Raw genomic sequence first — 22,320 nt, forward strand, 5'->3', positions numbered from 1 at the left:
TGGTGCTGGGAAAACTGGACAGCTACATGTAAACAAATGAAATTAGAACACTTCCTAACACCATACACAAAGAGAAACTCAAAATGGATTAAAGACCTAAATGTAAGACCAGAAACTATAAAACTCTTAGAGGAAAACATAGGCAGAACATTCGATGACATAAATCAAAGCAAGATTCTCTATGACCCACCTCCTAGAGTAATGGAAATAAAAACAAAAGTAAACAAGTCAGACCTGATTAAACTTAAAAGCTTTTGCATAGCAAAGAAACTATAAGCAAGGTAAAAAGACAACCTTCAGAATGGGAGAAAATAATAGCAAATGAAACAATTGACAAAGGATTAATTTCCAAAATATACAAGCAGCTCATACAACTCAATACCAGAAAAACAAACAACCCAATCAAAAAGTGGGGAAAAGACCTAAACAGACATTTCTCCAAAGAAGACTAACAAACACATGAAAACATTGCTCATTATTAGAGAAATGCAAATCAAAACTACAATGAGATATCACCTCACATCGATCAGAATGGCCATCATCAAAATGTCTACAAACAATAAATGGTGGAGAGAGTGTGTGGAGAAAAGGGAACGCTCTTGCACTCTTGGTGGGAGTATAAATTGATACAGCCACTATGGAAGATGGTATGGAGATTCTGTAAAAAACTAGAAATGTGACCTGGCAATGCCACTCCTAGGCACATACCAGGAGGAAACCAAAATTGAAAGAGACACATGAATCCTGTTTTTCACTGAAAGACTATTTACAATAGCTAGAACATGGAATGGAAAATCCCATGGATGGAGGAGCCTGGTAGGCTGCAGTCCATGGGGTCGTGAAGAGTCGGACATGACTGAACAACTTCACTTTCACTTTTCACTTTCATGCATTGGAGAAGGAAATGGCAGCCCACTCCAGTGTTCTTGTCTGGAGAATCCCAGGGACAGCGGAGCCTGGTGGGCTGCCGTCTATGGGGTCACACAGAGTTGGACACAACTGAAGTGACTTAGCAGCAGCAGAACATGGAAGCAACCTAGATGTCCATTGACAGATGAATGGATAAAGAAGTTGTGGCTACATATACACAATGGAATATTACTCAGCCATAAAAAGGAACACATTTGAGTCAGTTCTAATGAGGTGGATGAACCTAGAACCTATTATACAGAGTGAAGTAAGTCAGAAAGAAAGATAAATATCATATTCTAATGCATATATACAGAATCTAGAAAATGGTACTGAAGAATTTATTTACAGGGCAACCAATGGAGAAACAGACATAGAGAATAGACTTATGGACATGGGGAGAGGGAGGAGAGGGTGAGATGTATGGAAAGAGTAACATGGAAACTTACATTACCATATGTAAAATAGACAGCCAATGGGAATTTGCTGTGTGGCTCAGGAAACTCAAACAGGGGCTCTGTATCAACCTAGAGGGGTGGGATGGGGAGGGAGATGGGAGGGAGGTTTCAAAAGGGAGGGGATATATGTATACCTATGGCTGATTCATGTTGAGGTTTGACAGAAAACAGCAAAATTCTGTAAAGCAATTATCCTTCAATAAAAAATAAATACATTAAAAAAAAAATGTAGTCAGGAAAAGAAACAAGACATACCATACATGGAAACAACAGTAAGAATGATAGCTGACTTTTTGCCAGGAAAAAAGAACATAACAGTGGGTCATTTTTAAAAAAACTTATCATTTATTTATTTATCTGCATCCAGTCTTAGTTGTGGCATGTGGGATCTTAGTTCCCTGACCAGGGATGGAACCAGGGCCCCCTATATTGGGAGGGTGGAGTCTAAGCCTCTTTACTACCAGGTAAGTCCTGGGACAACATTTTTGAAGCATTGAAGGAAAACTTATCTTAACATTATGTGGGGTGAATATTTTTCAGAAACGAAAATGAAATAAAATTATTTCAGAATAACTAAATGTTGGGAGAATACACTGCTTGTAGAACTGGACTACAAGACCTGGACTAACACAGTGAAAATTCTTCAATCTAAAAGGAGAATGATGCCAGATAGAAATTCTACAGGAAGGAATGAAGAGCACAGGAAATAGTAAATATGTGGGTAAATAAATTATTTTTTTCAAGAGATGATTGATTGCTTAAAGCAAAAATGTTACCTATATTTTGGTATATAACACACAGAAGTAAATGACAATTGCATAAATGATGGGCATTATAATGTTCTTACTTTATTATTGTCAACTACAAGTTGGCCTTTGCCAAGAGCATCGCCAGTGACCGCCAATGACAATGGCACTTGTCATCTGCCTCTGTGGAGACTCTGTACTGCTGCAGCTGTTCACCTTCAATACCCCCGAGGGAGTTCAGGGTGGAGTGAGGCACTCTGTGCTCCAGGGAGTCTGGTGGGACAGGTCTTTAGATAGTTAGGATATTTTCAGGAACAGATTTTATGATCCCAATCCTTGTATCTCCTCATACCTAGAAAAGCACTAAATCCCTTCATGATGACATCAGCTCCTTGTGACTAGCAGAAAACCTCTTGTAACGGAAGCACTCGATTGCATTGAACTTCCGCTTCAACGAAATCTTATGTATTAACCTTCCCAGACTGCCTCTTTGGAGCAGTCTCTCAGAGCTATTTGAGGTGCTGCCTCCTGGGCCGCAGTCTTCATTTTGTCTCAGATAGAGCTGTGCATCATTTTTAGTCGACATTATGAAGTGGTATATGATATCAGGGCATGAGTTTGAGTAAACTCCGGGAGTTTGTGATGGACAGGGAGGCCTGGCGTGCTGCGATTCATGGGGTCGTGAAGAATCGGATACGACTGAGTGACTGAACTGAACTGATCAATAGTAATGCAAGATAAACTGATAAGCCAAGAAAGCATATTATTTTCCCTAAAGCAACCATATGAAAAAATATCTATACCAAAAGTCAAAACATGCAAACAAAAAAGAGGAGATAGGAAAATTTTAATTTTCACTTTAAAAAAAGCAAACATGTTAAATTCAACCAATCCAAAATAGGCAGGAAAGGAGGAACAAAGGAAAAAGTAGAGGAGATAAACAGTAAACGAATGGCTAAATAGTAGGCTCAAAGCTGAAAAAATCAATATTGTACTTATAGTTAATGGTCTTAAATACTCTAGATAGAAGGCTGAGATTCTATTTTTAAAAGCAATTTATAGAGATGAACATTAAATAGAAATAGGTGAAGAACTATCTCACACAAACACAAATAATAAGAAAACTAGTGTGGCTATATTCATATCAGACAGAATGAACTTCTAGACAATGAAATACAGAGGGTGAAAAATAGTATCATATATCATAGTATGCTATGATGACAAAAGTCAATTAATTGGTACTTCACTGCTGGGCTTTCCTTGTGGCTCAGCTGATAAAGAATCCGTCTGCAATGTGGGATACCTAGGTTCGATCCCTGGGTTGGGAAGGTCCCCTGGAGAAGGGAAAGGCTACCCACTCCAGTATTCTGGCCTAGAGAATTCCATGACTGTATAGTCCATGGGGTCGCAAAGAGTTGGACACGACTGAGCAACTTTCACTTTCACTTCACTTTTCCCTGCTAGTCCAGTGGCTGAGATGCTGTGCTCCCAATGCAGGGGGTCTGGGTTTGATCCCTTGTCAGGGAACTGGATCCCACATGCTACAACTAAGAGTTCTCACGCAGCAACTAAAAAGATACCGTGTGCCACAACTAAGACTCGGTACAGCTTCCCCTTCAAAAAGTTAATTAATTAAGGAGACATTAACAATCCTAAATATGTATGCACATAATGACATTACTTAAAAACGCAGAGTGGGAGCGACAGCCTAACCAAGCCTGGGCAGTGTGTTGAGTCAGCCATTAAGCTGGAAGATCGATTGGGATAGACCACTTTGGAATTCTGGAACATGTTTGGACACTTATAACAACCAGGGGAGCACTTCATGAAGGGTGAGACTTCTGATCTTTTGCAAATAAGTGGCATGCACAAGCCAACTGCCACTCCCAGTTCCTCAGCATCGCCTTGGCAGTGGCCGGTGCTGTTGGAGCAACTGGCTAGTGCCAGGGTGGGCAGTAATGACTTTGTCCTCAAAATATTTGGATTTCTGCATTTGGGTTGGTCTAGTGATGAATGAGGAACTGGCACAGGTACCTGAGACTTTTGGAAAAGTCACAAACAGATGGTGCCACTCTCAACAAACAAAACTTATCATCCCTGAGCAGTGGGAGAGTCCAATTTCCAAAGCTAATATAACACCTTCTGGGTATTACATGTCCATTTCTTAATAAGAAGTTATAAAACTTACAAGAACACAGGAAAGTGTGGCCCAGTTTCAAGAAAAAGGGAACTTGACAGAAATATCCCTGAGAAATCCCAGACATTATAATTATTAGACAAAGACATTGAATGAACTGATTTAACACGCTCAAAGAGCTAAAGGAAGTCATGGGTAAGAACTAATAGGAATCAGAAAATGATATAAACAAAATGAAAATATTTTTAAAACAATTTATAAAAAGGAACCAAACAAATTTTGGAGTTGAAAAGTATACTAATTGACATGAAACATTCACTAGATTAACAAAAATACTAACAAAATTGACAAAGTGTTATGTTGATGAGGGGGAATAGGAGGGAGAGAGATTCAATCAAAATCAGAAATGAAAATAAGGCCATTATTTCTGATTGTACAGAAATAAAGTGGATTATGAGGGAATACTATGAACAATGGTATGCCAACAGATTAAATAACCTAGATTGAAAGGGAAAATTCCTAAATCACACAAATTATCAAAGCTGGCTGACTCAAAAAGGAATAGAAAATCAGACTAGACAAGTAATCAAAAACCTCCCAGGGAAGGAAAGTCCAAGACCAGATGGTTTCACTGGAGAACTCTACCAAACATGGAAGATGAATTAAAACCAATCCTTTTCAAATTCTTTCAAAATCAAATTCTTCCAAAAAATGAAGAGGAGGGAACACTTGCTGACACATTCCATATGCTACCTGACATCAAAGCCAGACAAAGATACTACAAGAAAGCTAGGGGCCAATATCCTTAATGAATGTAGATGCAAAACCCTCAACAAAATACTACCAAATGGAATTCCAGCACAAGCAAGTGGAATTTAGCACCAGAGCACTCTGGGTCAATACATGAAAATTATTCTTTATAATATACTGCATTAACAGAATGAAGGAAAAATATCACATGATCATCTCAATCAATGCAAAATTTTTAAATAAAATCCAGCACACTTTATGATAAAAAAAAAAACAATAAGCTAGGAATAGAAGGGAATGTTCTCTACATGATAAAGGCCATATATGAAAAACCCAATTGAGCTAATCTCATGCTTGGTAGTGGAAAATTGAAAGCATTCTCCCTAAGATCAGGAGCAAGATAAGGTTGCCATTTTTGCCTCTGTTTAATGTGGTACTGCAGTTCTAGCCAGAGCTAGTAGGCCAAGAAAAAGAATAACAGTTTTCCAAGTTGGTAGAGATAGTTATCTTTGTTCATAGAAGACATGATATGTAGAAAACCCGAATGAACTTACAAAAATGTTGAATTTAGCAATGTTATAGGATACAAAATTGACACACAAAAAACTCAATTGTATTTCTATACACTAGAAATAAACAATCCAAAAAGGAAATTAAGGAGCAATTTCATTTACACAGCTTCAGGAATAGTAAATTTCTTAGGAATAAACAAAGGAGGAGAAAGATTGTACACTGAAAACTATTGATTATAAAACATTGCTGAAAGAAATTAAAGAATACCTAAATAAATGGAAAGACCTACTGCATTCATGGTTTGGAAGACTTATTATGGTTAAAGTTATAGTACTTCTTAAGTATATCTAATTCTTATCAAAATCCCACTGTCACTTTCTGCAGAATTAGAAAAACACATCATAAAATTCGAATTTCAAAGGAATTTGAAGACCTTAAGCAATCCTGATGTGGAAGAATATAGTTAGATTCTTTCCAATTTTAAATTTTACCTCAGAGCTTCAGTAATCAAGAATGTGAAACTAGCATAGAGATATAGACTGATAGAATAGACCAGAAATAGACCCTCATGTATATGGTTAATTAGTTTTCAATAAGAGACACAAGACAATTTATTGAAGGTAAAGGCATTGCTTTGAAAAAATGGTGCTGAGACAACTATATAGCCACATGCAAAATAAGGAGGTCGCATCCTACCAAGTAAGCAATGGTTGCTTATCTGTGCACACTAAAAGTACAGATAGCAAAAGAAAAAGTAAATTGGACTTCAAAAAATTTTAAAGTTTGTGTGTCAAAGGACACTATCAAGAGAGCAAAAAGACGAGACACAGAACAAGAATACTATATCTGATGAGATTAATATCCAGAATATATAGACTCCTACAACCAAAACAACAACAAAAACAAAAACCATACTTAATTAAAAGTGAACAAATGACTTGAATAGACATTTCTCCAAAAAAGATATACAAATAACCAGTAAACACATGAAAATAGCCTAATATCCTAATAAATCTTGAGAAAATGCAAATCAAAATCTCAATTAAAAAATCTCCAACAAAAATGATACAAGTGCACTTATATACAAAACAGAACTAGATCCACAGACATAGGAAACAAATTTATGGTCACCATAGGGGAAAGGGGGTGGGTAGGGATAAATTAGGATTTTGGATTAACATATACATGCATATAAAACAGATAATCAAAAAGGATCTACTATATAGCACAGGGAACTCAATATTCTGTAATAACCTATATGAGAAAAGAATCTGAAAAAAAGAACAGATACATGTATACATCTGACAATCACTTTCCTATACACCCAAAACTAACACAGCATTGCAAATCAAGTATAATACATTCACAGTGCTATGCAGATATCATCACTATCCATCTCCAGAACATTTTTTATCAGCTCATGCTGAAACTATAGCCATTAAACAACTCCCCGCCCCCCAACTCCCAGCACCTGGTAACCTCGGTTCTACTTTCTGTCTCCATGAACTTCACTCTTTTAGGAACCTCACAGAAGCACAATCACACAACACTCATCCTTTTTTGTGCCACTTATTTCACTTAACATACTGGCCTCAATGTTCTTCCATGCTATGGCATGACTTAGTTGTCTCAAAGTGCTATAACCAAATACCACAGACTGGTGGCTTAAACAATAGAAGTTTATTTTTCACAAATCTTGGGGCTAAAAGCCTGAAATCAGAGTGCTTGAATGGTCAGGTTTGCTCCCTGGCTGGGCAGATAGCCACCTTCTTGTTGTGTCCCCATAGGACAGAGAGAGCACTCCTGTGTCTTTCTCTTCTTATAAGGGCCCTAATCTCATCATGAGGTTCTCACCCTTATGACCTCATCTAAACCTAATTATCTCTCAAAAGCCCCATCTCCAGCTACCATCATGCTAGGGGTTAGGCCTTTAACATACACGTTTGGGGGTGGGGATATACTTACTCCACAGAAGAGCACATATCAGAATTTAATTCCTTTTCAAAGGTGATAATATTTCATTTCCTATATACATACAACATTTCATTTATCCATTCATCAATGGAGTTTTGCATTTTTTCTGTCTTTTGGCTATTATGAATAATCCTGCTATGAACATTGGAGTACAGTATCTGGTTGAATCCCTGCCTTCAATTCTTTTCAGTGAGTATATAGAAGCAGAATTGCTGGATTATATTGTCATTCTGTAGTTAATTTTTAAGGAACTTCCACACTATTTTTCACAGCGGTTGCATCATTTTACATTCCCACTAGCAATGTACAAGTTCTGCACATCTCCACCAACACTTGTCCTCCTTTTAAAAAAGAGCCACCCTATTAGATGTGAAGTGGTATTCCTATTATTTCCCTAATAACTCCAGTGGTCATGTATTAATGTATGAGTTGGACTGTGAAGAAAGCTGAGCGCTGAAGAATTGATGCTTTTGAACTGTGGTGTTGGAGAAGACTCTTGAGAGTCCCTTGGACTACAAGGAGATCCAACCAGTCCATCCTAAAGGAGATCAGTCCTGGGTATTCATTGGAAGGACTGATGCTGAAGTCTGAAACTCCAATACTTTGGCCACCTCATGCGAAGAGTTGACTCACTGGAAAAGACCCTGATGCTGGGAGGGATTGGGGGCAGGAGGAGAAGGGGACAACAGAGGATGAGATGGTTGGATGGCATCACCGACTTGATGGACATGAGTTTGAGTAAACTCCGGGAGTTGGTGATGGACAGGGAGGCCTGGCATGCTGCGATTCATGGGGTCACAAAGAGTTGGACACGACTGAGCGACTGAACTGAACTGAACTGAACGACAATAATGTGAGTATCTTTTCATATACTTACTGGCAATTTGAATATCTTTCTTGGAAAAGATGCCTTTGTCTACTTTTAAAATTGTGACTTTTAAAAATTATATTGAGTTGAAAGAGATAGTTATATATTCTAGATACAAGGCTCTCATCAGATATATGATTTGTAACTGTTTTCTCACATTCTGTGGGCTGTCCTTTCACTTTTGATGGTGGCTTCTGGAGCAAAAAGTTTTAATTTTGATGATATTGAATTTATCTATTTTTTCTTTTGTTGCTTATACATTTTTTCATGTCCAAGAATCCACTGCCAAATTCAAGAACATGAAGATTTACTTCTATGCTTTCTTCTAGGAGTTTTATAGCTTTTAGCTCTTATATTTAGGTCTTTTATCAATTTGGAGCTAATTTTTTTCTACTGTGTGGGGCTAGGAATTATTATTTTGCATGTGGCTTTCTAATTGTCCCAGCACCACAGAAGGGTTTATTTCTGGACTCTCCACGCTATCCAATTGGTCTTTATGTTTGTCTTTATGGCAGTACTGCACTATTTTGACTACTATGGCTTCATGAATTTTGAAAATAATAATGTGAGTCTTTCTATTTTGTTCTACTCTTTCAAATTGTTTTTACTATTCTGAGTCCTGTGAAATTCTATGCAAATTTTAAGATAAGCTTCTTAATTTTTACAAATAACCTCAGTTGGAATTCTGATAAGGATAGTGTTGAGTCTTTAGACCCATTTGTGGGATATTGCTATCTTAATAGTATTAGTTCTTCCAATCCATGAACAATGGGTGTCTTTCCACTTGTTTATATCTTTAATTACTTTTGACTATGTTTTATAGTATAAAGGGTGTAATTTTCCACTTCTTTTGTTAAATTTACTCCTGAGAGTATTCTATTCTATTGGATACTTTTATAAATGAAATGATTTTCTTTCATTTTTGGATTGTTCATTACAAATGTCTAGAAATACAATTGATTTTTATATACTGAGCTTGTATCCTACAACTTTGCTGAAGTTGTTTAATAGTTTAATTGTTTTTAGTGGATTTTCTATATACAAGAGCATGTCATCTGTGAATAGGTATAGTTTTACTTCTTCCAATTTGGATGTATTTATTTATTTTTCTTGCCTAATTTCACAGACTAAAACTTCCAGTACAACTCTGAATAGAATTGGTGGTAGTAGGTATCCTTGTCTTGTTCCTGGTGTTGGTAAGGAAAACATTCTTTATGATATTACCTACTGGTTTTTCAGAGATACACTTTATCAAGTTGTGGAAGTTCCCTTCCCAATTGTTAAAAGTTTTTATCATGAAGTTTGTTGAGTTTTGTTGAAGTTTGTTGAATTTTGTTGAGATGATCACATGATTTTTGTTTTTTATTCTACTGATATGAGGTATTACATTCAGTTCAGTTCAGTCACTCAGTTGTGTTTGACTCTTTGCAACCCTATGGACTGCAGCACACCAGGCTTCCCTGTCCATCACCAACTCCCAGAGCTTGCTCAAACTCATGTCCATTGAGTTGGTGATGCCATCCAACCATCTCATCCTCTTTTGTCCCCTTCTCCTTCTGCATTCAATCTTTCCCAGCATCAGGGCCTTTTCCAAGGAGTCACTTCTTCACATTAGATGGCCAAAGTATTGGAATTTCAGCTTCAGCCTGTCTTCCAATGAATGTTCAGGATTGATTCCCTTCAGGATTGACTGGTTTGATCTCTTTGCAGTCCAAGGGACTCTCAAGAGTTTTCTCCAACATCACAGTTTAAAAGCATCAATTCTTCAGCACTCAGCTTTCTTCACATCCATAGTTGACTACTGGAAAAACCAAACCTTTGACTAGATAGATCTTTGTGGCCAAGTAATGTCTCTGCTTTTTAATATACTGCTAAGTTTGTCATAGCTTTCCTTCCAAGAAGCAGGCATCTTTAATTTCTGGCTGCAGTCACAATCTGCAGTGATGTTGCAGCCCCCCAAAATAGTCTGTCACTGTTTCCATTGTGTCCCCATCAATTTGCCATGAAATGATTGGACCGGATGTCATGATCTTCATTCTTTGAATGTTGCATTTTAGGCCAGCTTTTTCACTCTCCTCTTTCACCTCCATCAAGAGGCTCTTTAGTTCTTCTTTACTTTCTGCCATAGGGTGGTGTCATCTGCATATCTGAGGTTATTGATATTTCCCCAGCAATCTTGATTCCAACTTGTGCTTCATCCAGCTTGACATTTTGCATGATGTATTCTGCAAATAAATTAAATAAGCAGGGTTGACAATATACAGCCCTGACATACTCCTTTCCCAATTTAAACCAGTCTGTTGTTCCATGTCCAGTTCTAACTGTTGATTCTTTACCTGAATACAGATTTCTCAGGAGGCAGGTAATGCCTGTCTGGTATTCCATTCTCTTGAAGAATTTTCCACAGTTTGTTGTGATTCACATGGTCAAAGTCTTTGGCATAGTCAATAAAGCAGAAGTAGAGGTTTTTCTGGAACGCTCTTGCTTTTTCTATGATCCAATGGACGGTAGCAATTTGATCTCTGGTTCCTCTTCCTTTTCTAAATCTGGCTTGAACATCTAGAAGTTCATGGTTCATATATTGTTGAAGCCTGGCTTGGAGAATTTTGAGCATTACTTTGCTAGCATGAGAGATGAGTGCAATTGTGTTGTAGTTCTATCATTCTTTGGCATTGCCCTTCTTTGGGATTGGAATGAAAACTGATCTTTTCCAGTTCTTGTGGCCACTGCTGAGTTTTCCAAATTTGTTGGCATATTGAGTGTAACACTTTCACAGAATCATCTTTTAAGATTTGAAATAACTCAATTGGAATTCCGTCACCTACATGAGCTTTGTTTGTAGTGATGCTTCCTAAGGGCCACTTGACTTCACATTCCAGGATGTCTGGCTCTAGGTGAGTGATCATCTGGTCATGAAGATCTTTTTTGTGTAGTTTTTTTGTGTATTCTTGCTACCTCTTCTTAATCTCTTCTGCTTCTGTTAGGTCCATACCATTTCTGTCCTTTATTGTGCCCATCTTTGCATGAAACCTTCCCTTGGTATCTCTAATTTTCTTGAAGAGATCTCTAGTCTTTCCCATTCTATTGTTTTCCTCTATTTCTTTGCATTGATCACTGAGGAAGGCTTTCTTATCTCTCCTTGCTATTCTTTGGAACTCTGTGTTCAGATGGGTATATCTTTCCTTTTCTCCTTTGCCTTTAGCTTCTTTTCTCAGTTATTTGTAAGGCCTCCTCAGACAACCATTTTGCCTTTTTGCATTCTTTTTCTTGGGGATGGTCTTGATCCCTGCCTCCTATACAATGTAACGAACCTCTGTCCATAGTTCTTCAAGTACTCTATCAGATCTAATCCCTTGAATCTATTTGTCACTTCCAGTGTATAGTCATAAGGGATTTGATTTAGGTCCTACCTGAATGGTCTAGTGGTTTCCCCTAGTTTCTTCAATTTAAGTTTGAATTTTGCAATAAGGGTTCATTATCTGAGCCACAGTCAGCTCCTGGTCTTGTTTTTGCTGACTGTGTAGAGCTTCTCTATCTTTGGCTGCAAAGAATATAATCAGTCTGATTTTGGTATTGACCATCTGGTGATGTCCATGCATAGAGTCTTCTCTTGTGTTGTTGGAAGAGGGTGTTTGCTATGACCAGTGCATTCTCTTGGCAAAACTCTGTTAACCTTTGCCCTGCTTCATTTTGTACTCCAAGGCCAAATTTGCCTGTTATTCCAGGTATCTCTTGACTTCCTACTTTTGCATTCCAGTCCCCTATGATGAAAAGGACATCTTTTTTTGGGTGTTAGTTCTAGAAGGTTTTGTAGTCTTCACAGAATCGTTCAACTTCAGTTTGTTCAGCATTGCTGGTTGGGGCATAGACTTGAATTATGGTCATATTGAATGGTTTGCCTTGGAAACGAACAGAGATCATTCTGTCATTTTTGAGATTGTATTGAAGTACTGCATTTGAGACTCTTGTTGACTATGATGGCTAGTTCCTTTCTTCTAAGTGATTCTTGCCCACAGTAGTAGATATAATAGTCATCTGAATTAAATTCGCCCATTCCAGTCCATTTTAGTTCACTGATTCCTAAAATGTTGAAATTCACTCTTGCAACCTCTTGTTTGACCACTTCCAATTTACCTTGATTCATGGGCCTAACATTCCAGGTTCCTATGCAGTATTGTTCTTTACAGCATTGGACTTTACTTCCATCACCAGTACACATCCACAACTGGGTGTTGTTTTTGCTTTGACTCCATCTCTTCATTCTTTCTGGAGTTATTTCTCCACTCTTCTCCAGTAGCATATTGGGCACCTACTGACCTGGGAGTTCATCTTTCAGTATCATATCTTTTTGCCTTTTCATACTGTTCATGGGGTTCTCAAGGCAAGAATACTGAAGTGGTTTGCCATTCCCTTCTCCAGTGGACCACGTTTTGTCAGAACTCTCCACCATGACCTGTCCGTCTTGGGTGGCCCTACAGGGCATGGCTCATAGTTTCATTGAGTTAGACAAGGCTGTGGTCCATGTGATCAGTTTGATTAGTTTTCTGTGACTGTGGTTTTCATTCTGTCTGCCCTCTGATGGATAAGGATAAGAGGCTTATGGAAGCTTCCTGATGGGAGAGACTGACTGAGGGGGAAACTGGGTCTTGTTCTGATGGGCAGGGCCATGCTCAGTAAATCTTTAATCCAATTTTCTGTTGATGGGCAGGGCTGTGTTCCCTCCCTGTTGTTTGACCTGAGACCAAACTATGGTAGGGGTAATGAAGATAATGGCGACCTCCTTCAAAAGTTCTTGTGCACACACTCTTGTATTCAGTGCCCCTGACCCTGCAGCAGGCTACTGTTGACCCATGCCTCTGCTGGAGACTCCTGGACATTCATAGACAAATCTGGGTCAGTCTCTTCTTGGGTACTGATCCTTTCTCCTGGGTCCTGGTGCACCAAGGTTTTGTTTGTGCCCTCCAAGAGTCTGTTTCCCCATCCTGTGTAAGTTCTGTAATCAAATCCCACTGGCCTCCAAAGTCAAATTCCCTGGGGTTCTCAGTCCCTTTGCCAGATCCCCAGGTTGGGAAGTCTGTTGTGGGTCCTAGAAATTTCTTAACAGTGCAAGAATTTATTTGGTATAATTCTTCTGCAGTTTGTGGATCATCTGCTTGGTGGCTCTATCATAGGGTGAATGAATTACATTAATTGATTTTTGAAATCATCCTTGCATTCCTGAGATAAATCCCATATAATCATGGAATATAAATCTTTTTATATTTTTCTGAATTCAGTTTGCAGGTATTTTGTTGGGGATTTTTTCATGTATATTCATAAGAGATATTGACTTGTAATTTTTTCTCTTGCAGTGTCTTTGCTTGGTTTTGCTATAAGGGTAACATAGGCTTCATACTGAATGACAGCAGTGTTTATTATGAGTAAATAAAGCCACATTTACAATGTCCTTATTAAATAATATGAAATACATTTTTGTTGGTTAAAGAAACAGTTATTTAATATATTAATTAGGATTGCAAGTCATAGATTCAATAGTCATGAAACACATTTTTAATAAAACTTAAAACAAAGGAAGGTTGACAATCAGCAAGGCAAAGGAAGAATGTAAAATTATCCAATTGCAAAAGTAATACTTGTTACTGAATAAAACCTGATGGAGAAAGAAGAGAATTCTATTACCAGAGATTATTACTATTAACATTTTCACATATTTGCATATATATTCACATATACATACATAGAAAATATGAACATAGTCTATGTACTACTGTTTAAAATACAGTTTTACTTTCAGCAATTTTATACATGAATAGAGTTGTATCTGTTAGGATACTTTAGGGAACATGAAAGAGGAAATCCTCCTTGGGCTGGCATACTTAGAAAACATATTAGTTCACATGTTGAAAGTCAGAGTGAGGATAGTCTTCCAGCTGAGTGACTCAGGTGTTCAAGGAGCCTAGATTCTTCCTGTTTCTCTGCTCTGGCAGCCACAGCATCAGCTTTGGCTTAAGATGGCACTGGGTACAGTTTCTTTGCCCACATGGTGGGAGAAACTGACATTGCTTAGTGGTAACCCTAGCTTTCATGTCAAGAAGGACCTTCCCAGAAGAATGGGAAAGCTTTTCCTGTTCTGGAGCCGGTCACTGGGTACTAGTCAAGCCTACTCCTTGAGCTTTGGTCAACTTCCCAAGCTTCCCTCAACTGCTTTTTCAGGGGGCTCAATGAGTTGGGGAGTAGCTTTTGGCAAGTGTATTACAGTATCTACCACAAACATTGAAAAAATCAAATAGTGCTTACAAGTGTACATGGAAAAACCAGCAAGATGCTGATTCATTCCAATCCATCCAGAGAAGCAAATATTGATATTTTTAAATTAGTTAAGCTATTTCTTCCAGTATTCCCCTCCAAACTTCTCAAGAATACCCTTCTATGTTGCATTTCTTGATAGTTTGATAGCTTATGAGTATTTGGCTCCCCTACAGAAGTACCCTGTATCTGCTCACATCTTCTCTCACATCACTGAGTATAGTAGCTGTAGTGGACTAAATTGTGTCCCCTCCCCCCACCCCACGCAATTCATATGTTGAAATTCTAATCCCCAATGTTATGGATTTATTTGTTTTTTTCTCTTTTTTGGCCATGCCCCATAGCATGTGGGATTTTAGTTCCCCACATGGGAAGAGCAGCGTCTTAAACAGTGGATAGCCAGGGAAATCTCAATGTGACTGTATTTAGAAATAGGGCCTTAAAGAGGTAATTAAGGTTATTCGAGTCATAAGAGTGGGCTCTAATCCTGTGTTACAGGTGTCCTAAGAAAAGGGAGATACACAAGGTATATGCATCCACAGAGAAGATGCTGAGTGAGGACACTTCAAGAAGTCAGCTTTGAGTCTCAGGAACCTGACCATGTCAGCACTTTGATCTTGAACTTCCAACCGTCAAAACTGTGAGAAAATACATTTCTATTGATTAAGCCATACTGTTTGTGGTGTTTTATTATGATATCCCTAGCAGATGAACATGGTAGCTTAACTATCAATATTTGGGTAAAACAAGAGTTTCCTTCAGAAACAAGGTTACAAGTATTATAACTTTTTTCCTTGTTGCAATAATCTATTTTAAATAGCAATAACTTCCTCACTCTCATTTGTTTAGTTTTCTATGCATTAATTTTACCCCAAGTGGTCCAGGAGCTCTGTTGAGTGCCTTTCTATCATTGTCTGGGCATATGAGTTTTGCCCCACATCCCTGCATCATTGAGGCTGGCCTCCACCCTGGTTGAGGTGGCTCCAGAGCAGAGCTACCCACCAGTCTCCGTCACATGAGACCCCTCTTTGCCTCTCTGCTGTTGGAGCCCCATGTCCTGGATCCCAGGGCTTTCTCCCTCTTGGATTCCTCCCCTGTTTTGCCAAAATACATTCTTCCCAAGAAAATTCTTTTTCATGGGAGGTATTTTTGAGTGACTATGTGCCTGAAGATGTTTTAATTTTGCCCTGACACTTGATAATATTTGGCTCAATATGGAATTTGAGGCTGGGAGTAATTTTTCTGCATTTTGTTGAACATGTTAAAATTGTTTCCACTTTTTTCATATTATAAATACTCCACTGAGTGCTAACTTTTTAAAAACAACTAAATTTATTTCTCTAGGATAAATCCCTAAAATGGTCAAAAAGTTTGAACATTTTTTACGATTTAAAAACAATATATGTTGCAGAATGCCTGTGAGACCAGCAATATATGAGTGAGTGTATGTGTGTTGTATATGTATGTATTTGTGTGCGTGTTTTTTTTTTTTTTTTTTTGCATTGTCAGCAGTCCTGGATATCAGCACTTAAAAAATTGCTTGCTACTTTGATAAAGGAAATAAGGACATAATGTTTTAGAGGGCTGGCTCTGGTGACCCTGGGAGGGTGGGGCTGGTGATGGGAAGTGCATAAAGATGTAAGGCAGGATACTGGGTCACCTTCCACTTCCTTGCCTACAGTGGAAACCACTGAGAGAGCGGCTTATGAGTTGGACAGAGTTGGCAGTTTCTCTAGGATTAGCGGGTGGACTGACATCTTTGTTGGCTCAAGGCTTGCCTGAATGTGGGAAAGGTTAAGCACCCTGAGGCACCCTCCCCCAGATCCATCCCCAGCCCCCTCAGCTTCCTGCCCACAGTCATTTAGTGCAAGTATAAATACCCTTGAGAGTATGGGAATTAAACTGAGCTCCAAACATGGAGGAATTCCAGTGTGTAAGTTTGCCCCCTGCCCCTCACTGGCTGTGATGTCCTGGCCCAGTCATTGTGGCAGCAGCTACGGAAAAGAAAGCTGCCCTGAACATTCACAGATGAGCCTCTGTGTGAAATAGGCATTCATTCCTCTTGGGTACATATTTAGGACTAGAAAGACTGGATCACATGGAAGGTGTATGTTTAATTTTTTAAGATACTGTCAAACTGGTTCCAAAATGATTTTCCCATGTTTTATTTCCACCAGCAGGTATAAACTTCCAGTTTCACTGTACCATTGCAAATACCTGGTATGAAGTCAGTCTTTTATAATTTTAGCTATTCTGGTGGGTGTGTAGTGGTTTCATTGAGGTTTTAATCTTCATTTCTCTAATACTAGTGATGCTGAATGTTTTTTCACATGCCTGCTTGCCATCTGTTTATCTTCTTTTGTGAAGTATCTATTCAAATATTTTGTCCATTTTGTATTCATATCAAGTTCTAAGAATTATTTATGGTTTCCAAACACAAATCCTTTGTCAAATATGTTTTGCAAATATTTTATTCCCACCTTGGGCTTACTTTTTATAATTGTTTTTAGCTTAAAAAAAAAAAACTTTTAGGGACTTCCCTGATGTTCCAGTGGCTAAAATTTCTTTCTCCCAATGCAGGGAGCCCCGGTTCAATCCCTGATCAGCGAGCTAGATCCCACATGCCACAACTAAGGGTCCTGCATGCCATGATGAAGACCTAATGCAGCCATATAAATAAATAAATATTTTTAAAAACTTATAATTAAAAATAGCTGTAGACTTGACAGGAAGTTGCAAAAATGAAACCAAGAGTCCCATTTACCCTTCCTCCACCTTCTGCATTATATGTGTGGTGTGTGTGTGTGTGTGTGTGTGTGTGTGTGTGTGTGTGTGTTTGTGTGTAGTTCTCTGCAGTTTAATCTAGATCATTTACAGGATTTTATAACCACAACCACAATCAAGATTATGAAAAAAATGCCCTTGTCTTATCTTTAAGCCTTGTTCTTATCTCCAGCTCTCAATTTTATACTGCCCCATCCTTCAGCAACCATTAATCTGTTCTTCATTTCTGTAGTTTATTTTCAAAATGTTATACAATGTCCTATAAAAAGTGGAATCACATGTACATAACCTTTTTATACCGACTCTTTTCTACTAAGCATAAGTCCCTTGAGATCCATATAAGTTTTCATGTACTTTTTGTTTTTTTCTTTTTGTGAAATCACTAAGTTGTGTCCAACTGTTTTGAGACCGCATGGACTGTAGCCTGCCACAGTCCTCCGTATATGGGATTTCTCAGGTAAGAAAATTGGAATGGGTTGCCATTTCCTTCTCCAGAGGACCTTCCTGACCCAGGGATCGAATTCATGTCTTCTGCACTGTAGGTGGATTCTTTACTACTGAGCCATAGGGAAAGTCTAGTATTAATAGTTCACTATATATTTTTATAGCTGAATAGTATTCCATTGTATGAATGCACCAGAGATTTTTTAAAATTTTTTTAATTAATTAATTTTTTTAAAGTTAAACATTGTGACCTTTATTTATTTATTTTTTCCATTTATTTTTATTCATTGGAGGCTAATTACTCCACAATATTGTAGTGGTATTTGCCATACATTGACATGAATCAGCCATGGATTTACATGTGTTCCCCATCCCGATCCCCCCTCCTGCCTCCCTCTCCATCCCATCCCTCTGGGTCTTCCCAGTGCACCAGCCCTGAGCACCCATCTCATGCATCCAACCTGGGCTGGTGATCTGTTTCACCATAGATAATATACATGTTTCGATGCTGTTCTCTCAAAACATCCCACACTCGATTTCTCCCACAGAGTTCAAAAGTCTATTCTGTACATCTCTGTTTCTTTTTCTGTTTTGCACATAGGGTTATCGTTACCATCTTTCTAAATTCCATATATTTGTGTTAGTATACTGTATTGGTCTTTATCTTTCTGGCTTACTTCACTCTGTATAACGGGCTCCAGTTTCATCCATCTCATTAGAACTGATTCAAATGAATTCTTTTTAATGGCTGAGTAATATTCCATGGTGTATATGTACCACAGCTTCCTTATCCATTCGTCTGCTGATGGACATCTAGGTTGCTTCCATGTCCTGGCTATTATAAACGGTGCTGCGATGAACATTGGGGTACACGTGCCTCTTTCAGATCTGGTTTCCTCTGTGTGTATGCCCAGGAATGGGATTGCTGGGTCATATGGCAGTTCTATTTCCAGTTTTTAAAGAAATCTCCACACTGTTCTCCAAAGCGGCTGTACTAGTTTGCATTCCCACCAACAGTGTAAGAGGGTTCCCTTTTCTCCATACCCTCTCCAGCATTTATTGCTTATAGATTTTTGGATAGCAGCCATTCTCACTGGTGTGTAATGGTACCTCATTGAGGTTTTGATGTGCATTTCTCTGATAATGAGTGATGTTGAGCATCTTTTCATGTGTTTGTTAGCCATCTGTATGTCTTCTTTGGATAAATGTCTGTTTAGATCTTTGGCCCATTTTTTGATTGGGTCATTTATTTTTCTGGAATTGAGTTGCAGGAGTTGTTTGTATATTTTTGAGATTAATCCTTTGTCTGTTTCTTCATTTGCTATTATTTTCTCCTATTCTGAAGGCTGTTTTTTCACCTTGCTTATAGTTTCCTTTGTTGTGCAAAAGCTGTTAATTTTCATTAGGTCCCATTTGCTTATTTTTGCTTTTATTTCCAATATTCTGGGAGGTGGGTCATAGAGGATCTTGCTGTGATTTATGTTGGAGAGTGTTTTGCCTATGTTCTCCTCTAGGAGTTTTATAGTTTCTGGTCTTACATTTAGATCTTTAATCCATTTTGAGTTTATTTTTGTGTATGGTGTTATAAAGTGTTGTAGTTTCATTCTTTTACAAGTGGTTGACCAGTTTTCCCAGCACCACTTGTTGAAGAGGTTGTCTTTTTTCCATTGTATATCCTTGCCTCCTTTGTCGAAGATAAGGTGACCATAGGTTCGTGGATTTATCTCTGGGCTTTCTATTCTGTTCCATTGATCTATATTTCTGTCTTTGTGCCAGTACCATACTGTCTTGATGACTGTGGCTTTGTAGTAGAGCCTGAAGTCAGGCAGGTTGATTCCTCCAGTTCCATTCTTCTTTCTCAAGATTGCTTTGGCTATTCGAGGTTTTTTGTATTTCCATACAAATTGTGAAATTATTTGTTCTAGTTCTGTGAAGAATACCGTTGGTAGCTTGATAGGGATTGCATTGAATCTATAGATTGCTTTGGGTAGTATACTCATTTTCACAATATTGATTCTTCCAATCCATGAACACGGTATATTTCTCCATCTATTTGTGTCCTCTTTGATTTCTTTCATCAGTGTTTTATAGTTTTCCATGTATAGGTCTTTTGTTTCTTTAGGTAGATATACTCCTAAGTATTTTATTCTTTTTGTTGCAATGGTGAATGGTATTGTTTCCTTAATTTCTCTTTCTGTTTTCTCATTGTTAGTGTATAGGAATGCAAGGGACTTCTGTGTGTTAATTTTATATCCTGCAACTTTACTATATTCATTGATTAGCTCTAGTAATTTTCTGGTAGAGTCTTTAGGGTTTTCTATGTAGAAGATCATGTCATCTGCAAACAGTGAGAGTTTCACTTCTTCTTTTCCTATCTGGATTCCTTTTATTTCTTTTTCTGCTCTGATTGCTGTGGCCAAAACTTCCAAAACTATGTTGAATAGTAGTGGTGAGAGTGGGCACCCTTGTCTTGTTCCTGATTTTAGGGGAAATGCTTTCAATTTTTCACCATTGAGGATAATGTTTGCTGTGGGTTTGTCATATATAGCTTTTATTATGTTGAGGTATGTTCCTTCTATTCCTGCTTTCTGGAGAGTTTTTATCATAAATGGATGTTGAATTTTGTCAAAGGCTTTTTCTGCATCTGTTGATATAAGCATATGGTTTTTATCTTTCAATTTGTTAATGTGGTGTATTACATTGATTGATTTGCAGATATTAAAGAATCCTTGCATTCCTGGGATAAGCCCACTTGGTCATGACGCATGATCTTTTTAATATGTTGTTGGATTCTGTTTGCCAGAATTTTGTTAAGAATTTTTGCATCTATGTTCATCAGTGATATTGGCCTGTAGTTTTCTTTTTTTTGTGACATCTTTGTCTGGTTTTGGAATTAGGGTGATGGTGGCCTCATAGAATGAGGTTGAAAGTTTGCCCTCTTCTGCAATTTTCTGGAAGAGTTTGAGTAATATAGGTGTTAGCTATTCTCTAAATTTTTGGTAGAATTCATCTGTGAAGCCATCTGGTCCTGGGCTTTTGTTTCCTGGAAGATTTCTGATTACAGTTTCGATTTCTGTGCTTGTGATGGGTCTGTTAAGATCTATTTCTTCCTGGTTCAGTTTTGGAAAGTTATACTTTTCTAGGAATTTGTCCATTTCTTCCAAGTTGTCCATTTTATTGGCATAGAGCTGCTGGTAGTAATCTCTTATGATCCTTTGTATTTCAGTGTTGTCTGTTGTGATCTCTCCATTTTCATTTCTAATTTTGTTGATTTGGTTCTTCTCCCTTTGTTTCTTGATGAGTCTAGCTAACGGTTTGTCAATTTTGTTTATCTTTTCAAAAAACCAGCTTTTAACTTTGTTGATTTTTGCTGTGGTCTCTTTTGTTTCTTTTGCATTTATTTCTGCCCTGATTTTTAAGATTTCTTTCCTTCTACTAACCCTGGCATTCTTCAATTCTTCCTTCTCTAGTTGCTTTAGGTGTAGAGCTAGGTTATTTATTTGACTTTTTTCTTGTTTCTTGAGGTAAGCTTGTAATGCTATGAACCTTCCCCTTAGCACTGCTTTTACAGTGTCCCATAGGTTTTGGGTGGTTGTGTTTTCATTTTCACTTGTTTCTATGCATATTTTGATTTCTTTTTTGATTTCTTCTATGATTTGTTGGTTATTCAGAAGCGTGTTATATAGCCTCCATATGTTTGAATTTTTAATAGTTTTTTTTTTTTCTTGCAATTGAGATCTAGTCTTACTGTATTGTGGTCAGAAAAGATGACTGGAATGATTTCAATTTTTTTGAATTCACCAAGGCTAGATTTATGGCCCAGGATGTGATCTATTCTGGAGAAGGTTCCGTGTGCATTTGAGAAAAAGGTGAAATTGATTGTTTTGGGGGTGAAATGTCCTATAGATGTCAATTAGGTCTAGCTGGTCCATTGTGTCATTTAAAGTTTGTGTTTGTTTGAAGTTTGTTAATTTTCTGTTTAGTTGATCTATCCATAGGTGTGAGTGGGGTATTAAAGTCTCCCACTATTATTGTGTTATTGTTAATTTCCCCTTTCATACTCATTAGCATTTGCCTTACATATTGCAGTGCTCCTATGTTGGGTGCATATATATTTATAATTGTTATATCTTCTTCTTGGATTGATCCTTTGATCATTATGTAGTGTCCTTCTTTGTGTCTCTTTTCACAGCCTTTATTTTAAAGTCTATTTTATCTGATATGAGTATTGTGACTCCTGCTTTCTTTTGGTCTCTGTTTGCGTGAAATATTTTTTTCCAGCCCTTCACTTTCAGTCTGTATGTGTCCCTTGTTTTGAGGTGGGTCTCTTGTAGACAGCATATATAGGGGTCTTGCTTTTGTATCCATTCAGCCAGCCTTTGTCTTTTGGTTGGGGCATTCAACCCATTTACATTTAAGGTAATTATTGAT

General features: G+C 37.8%; 1 long non-coding RNA gene across 1 annotated transcript; it reads left to right on the forward strand.

Moving 5' to 3' along the window:
• Positions 1–1,500: 1,500 nt before the first annotated feature.
• On the forward strand, positions 1,501–15,332 carry LOC139033930 (uncharacterized). The gene is made up of 2 exons (XR_011486406.1): positions 1,501–2,084; positions 15,160–15,332. It is a non-coding gene; the product is annotated as an uncharacterized lncRNA (long non-coding RNA).
• Positions 15,333–22,320: the final 6,988 nt, after the last annotated feature.

This window comes from Odocoileus virginianus, unplaced genomic scaffold (genome assembly GCF_023699985.2).
Source record: "Odocoileus virginianus isolate 20LAN1187 ecotype Illinois unplaced genomic scaffold, Ovbor_1.2 Unplaced_Contig_10, whole genome shotgun sequence".
Taxonomy (NCBI): domain Eukaryota; kingdom Metazoa; phylum Chordata; class Mammalia; order Artiodactyla; family Cervidae; genus Odocoileus; species Odocoileus virginianus.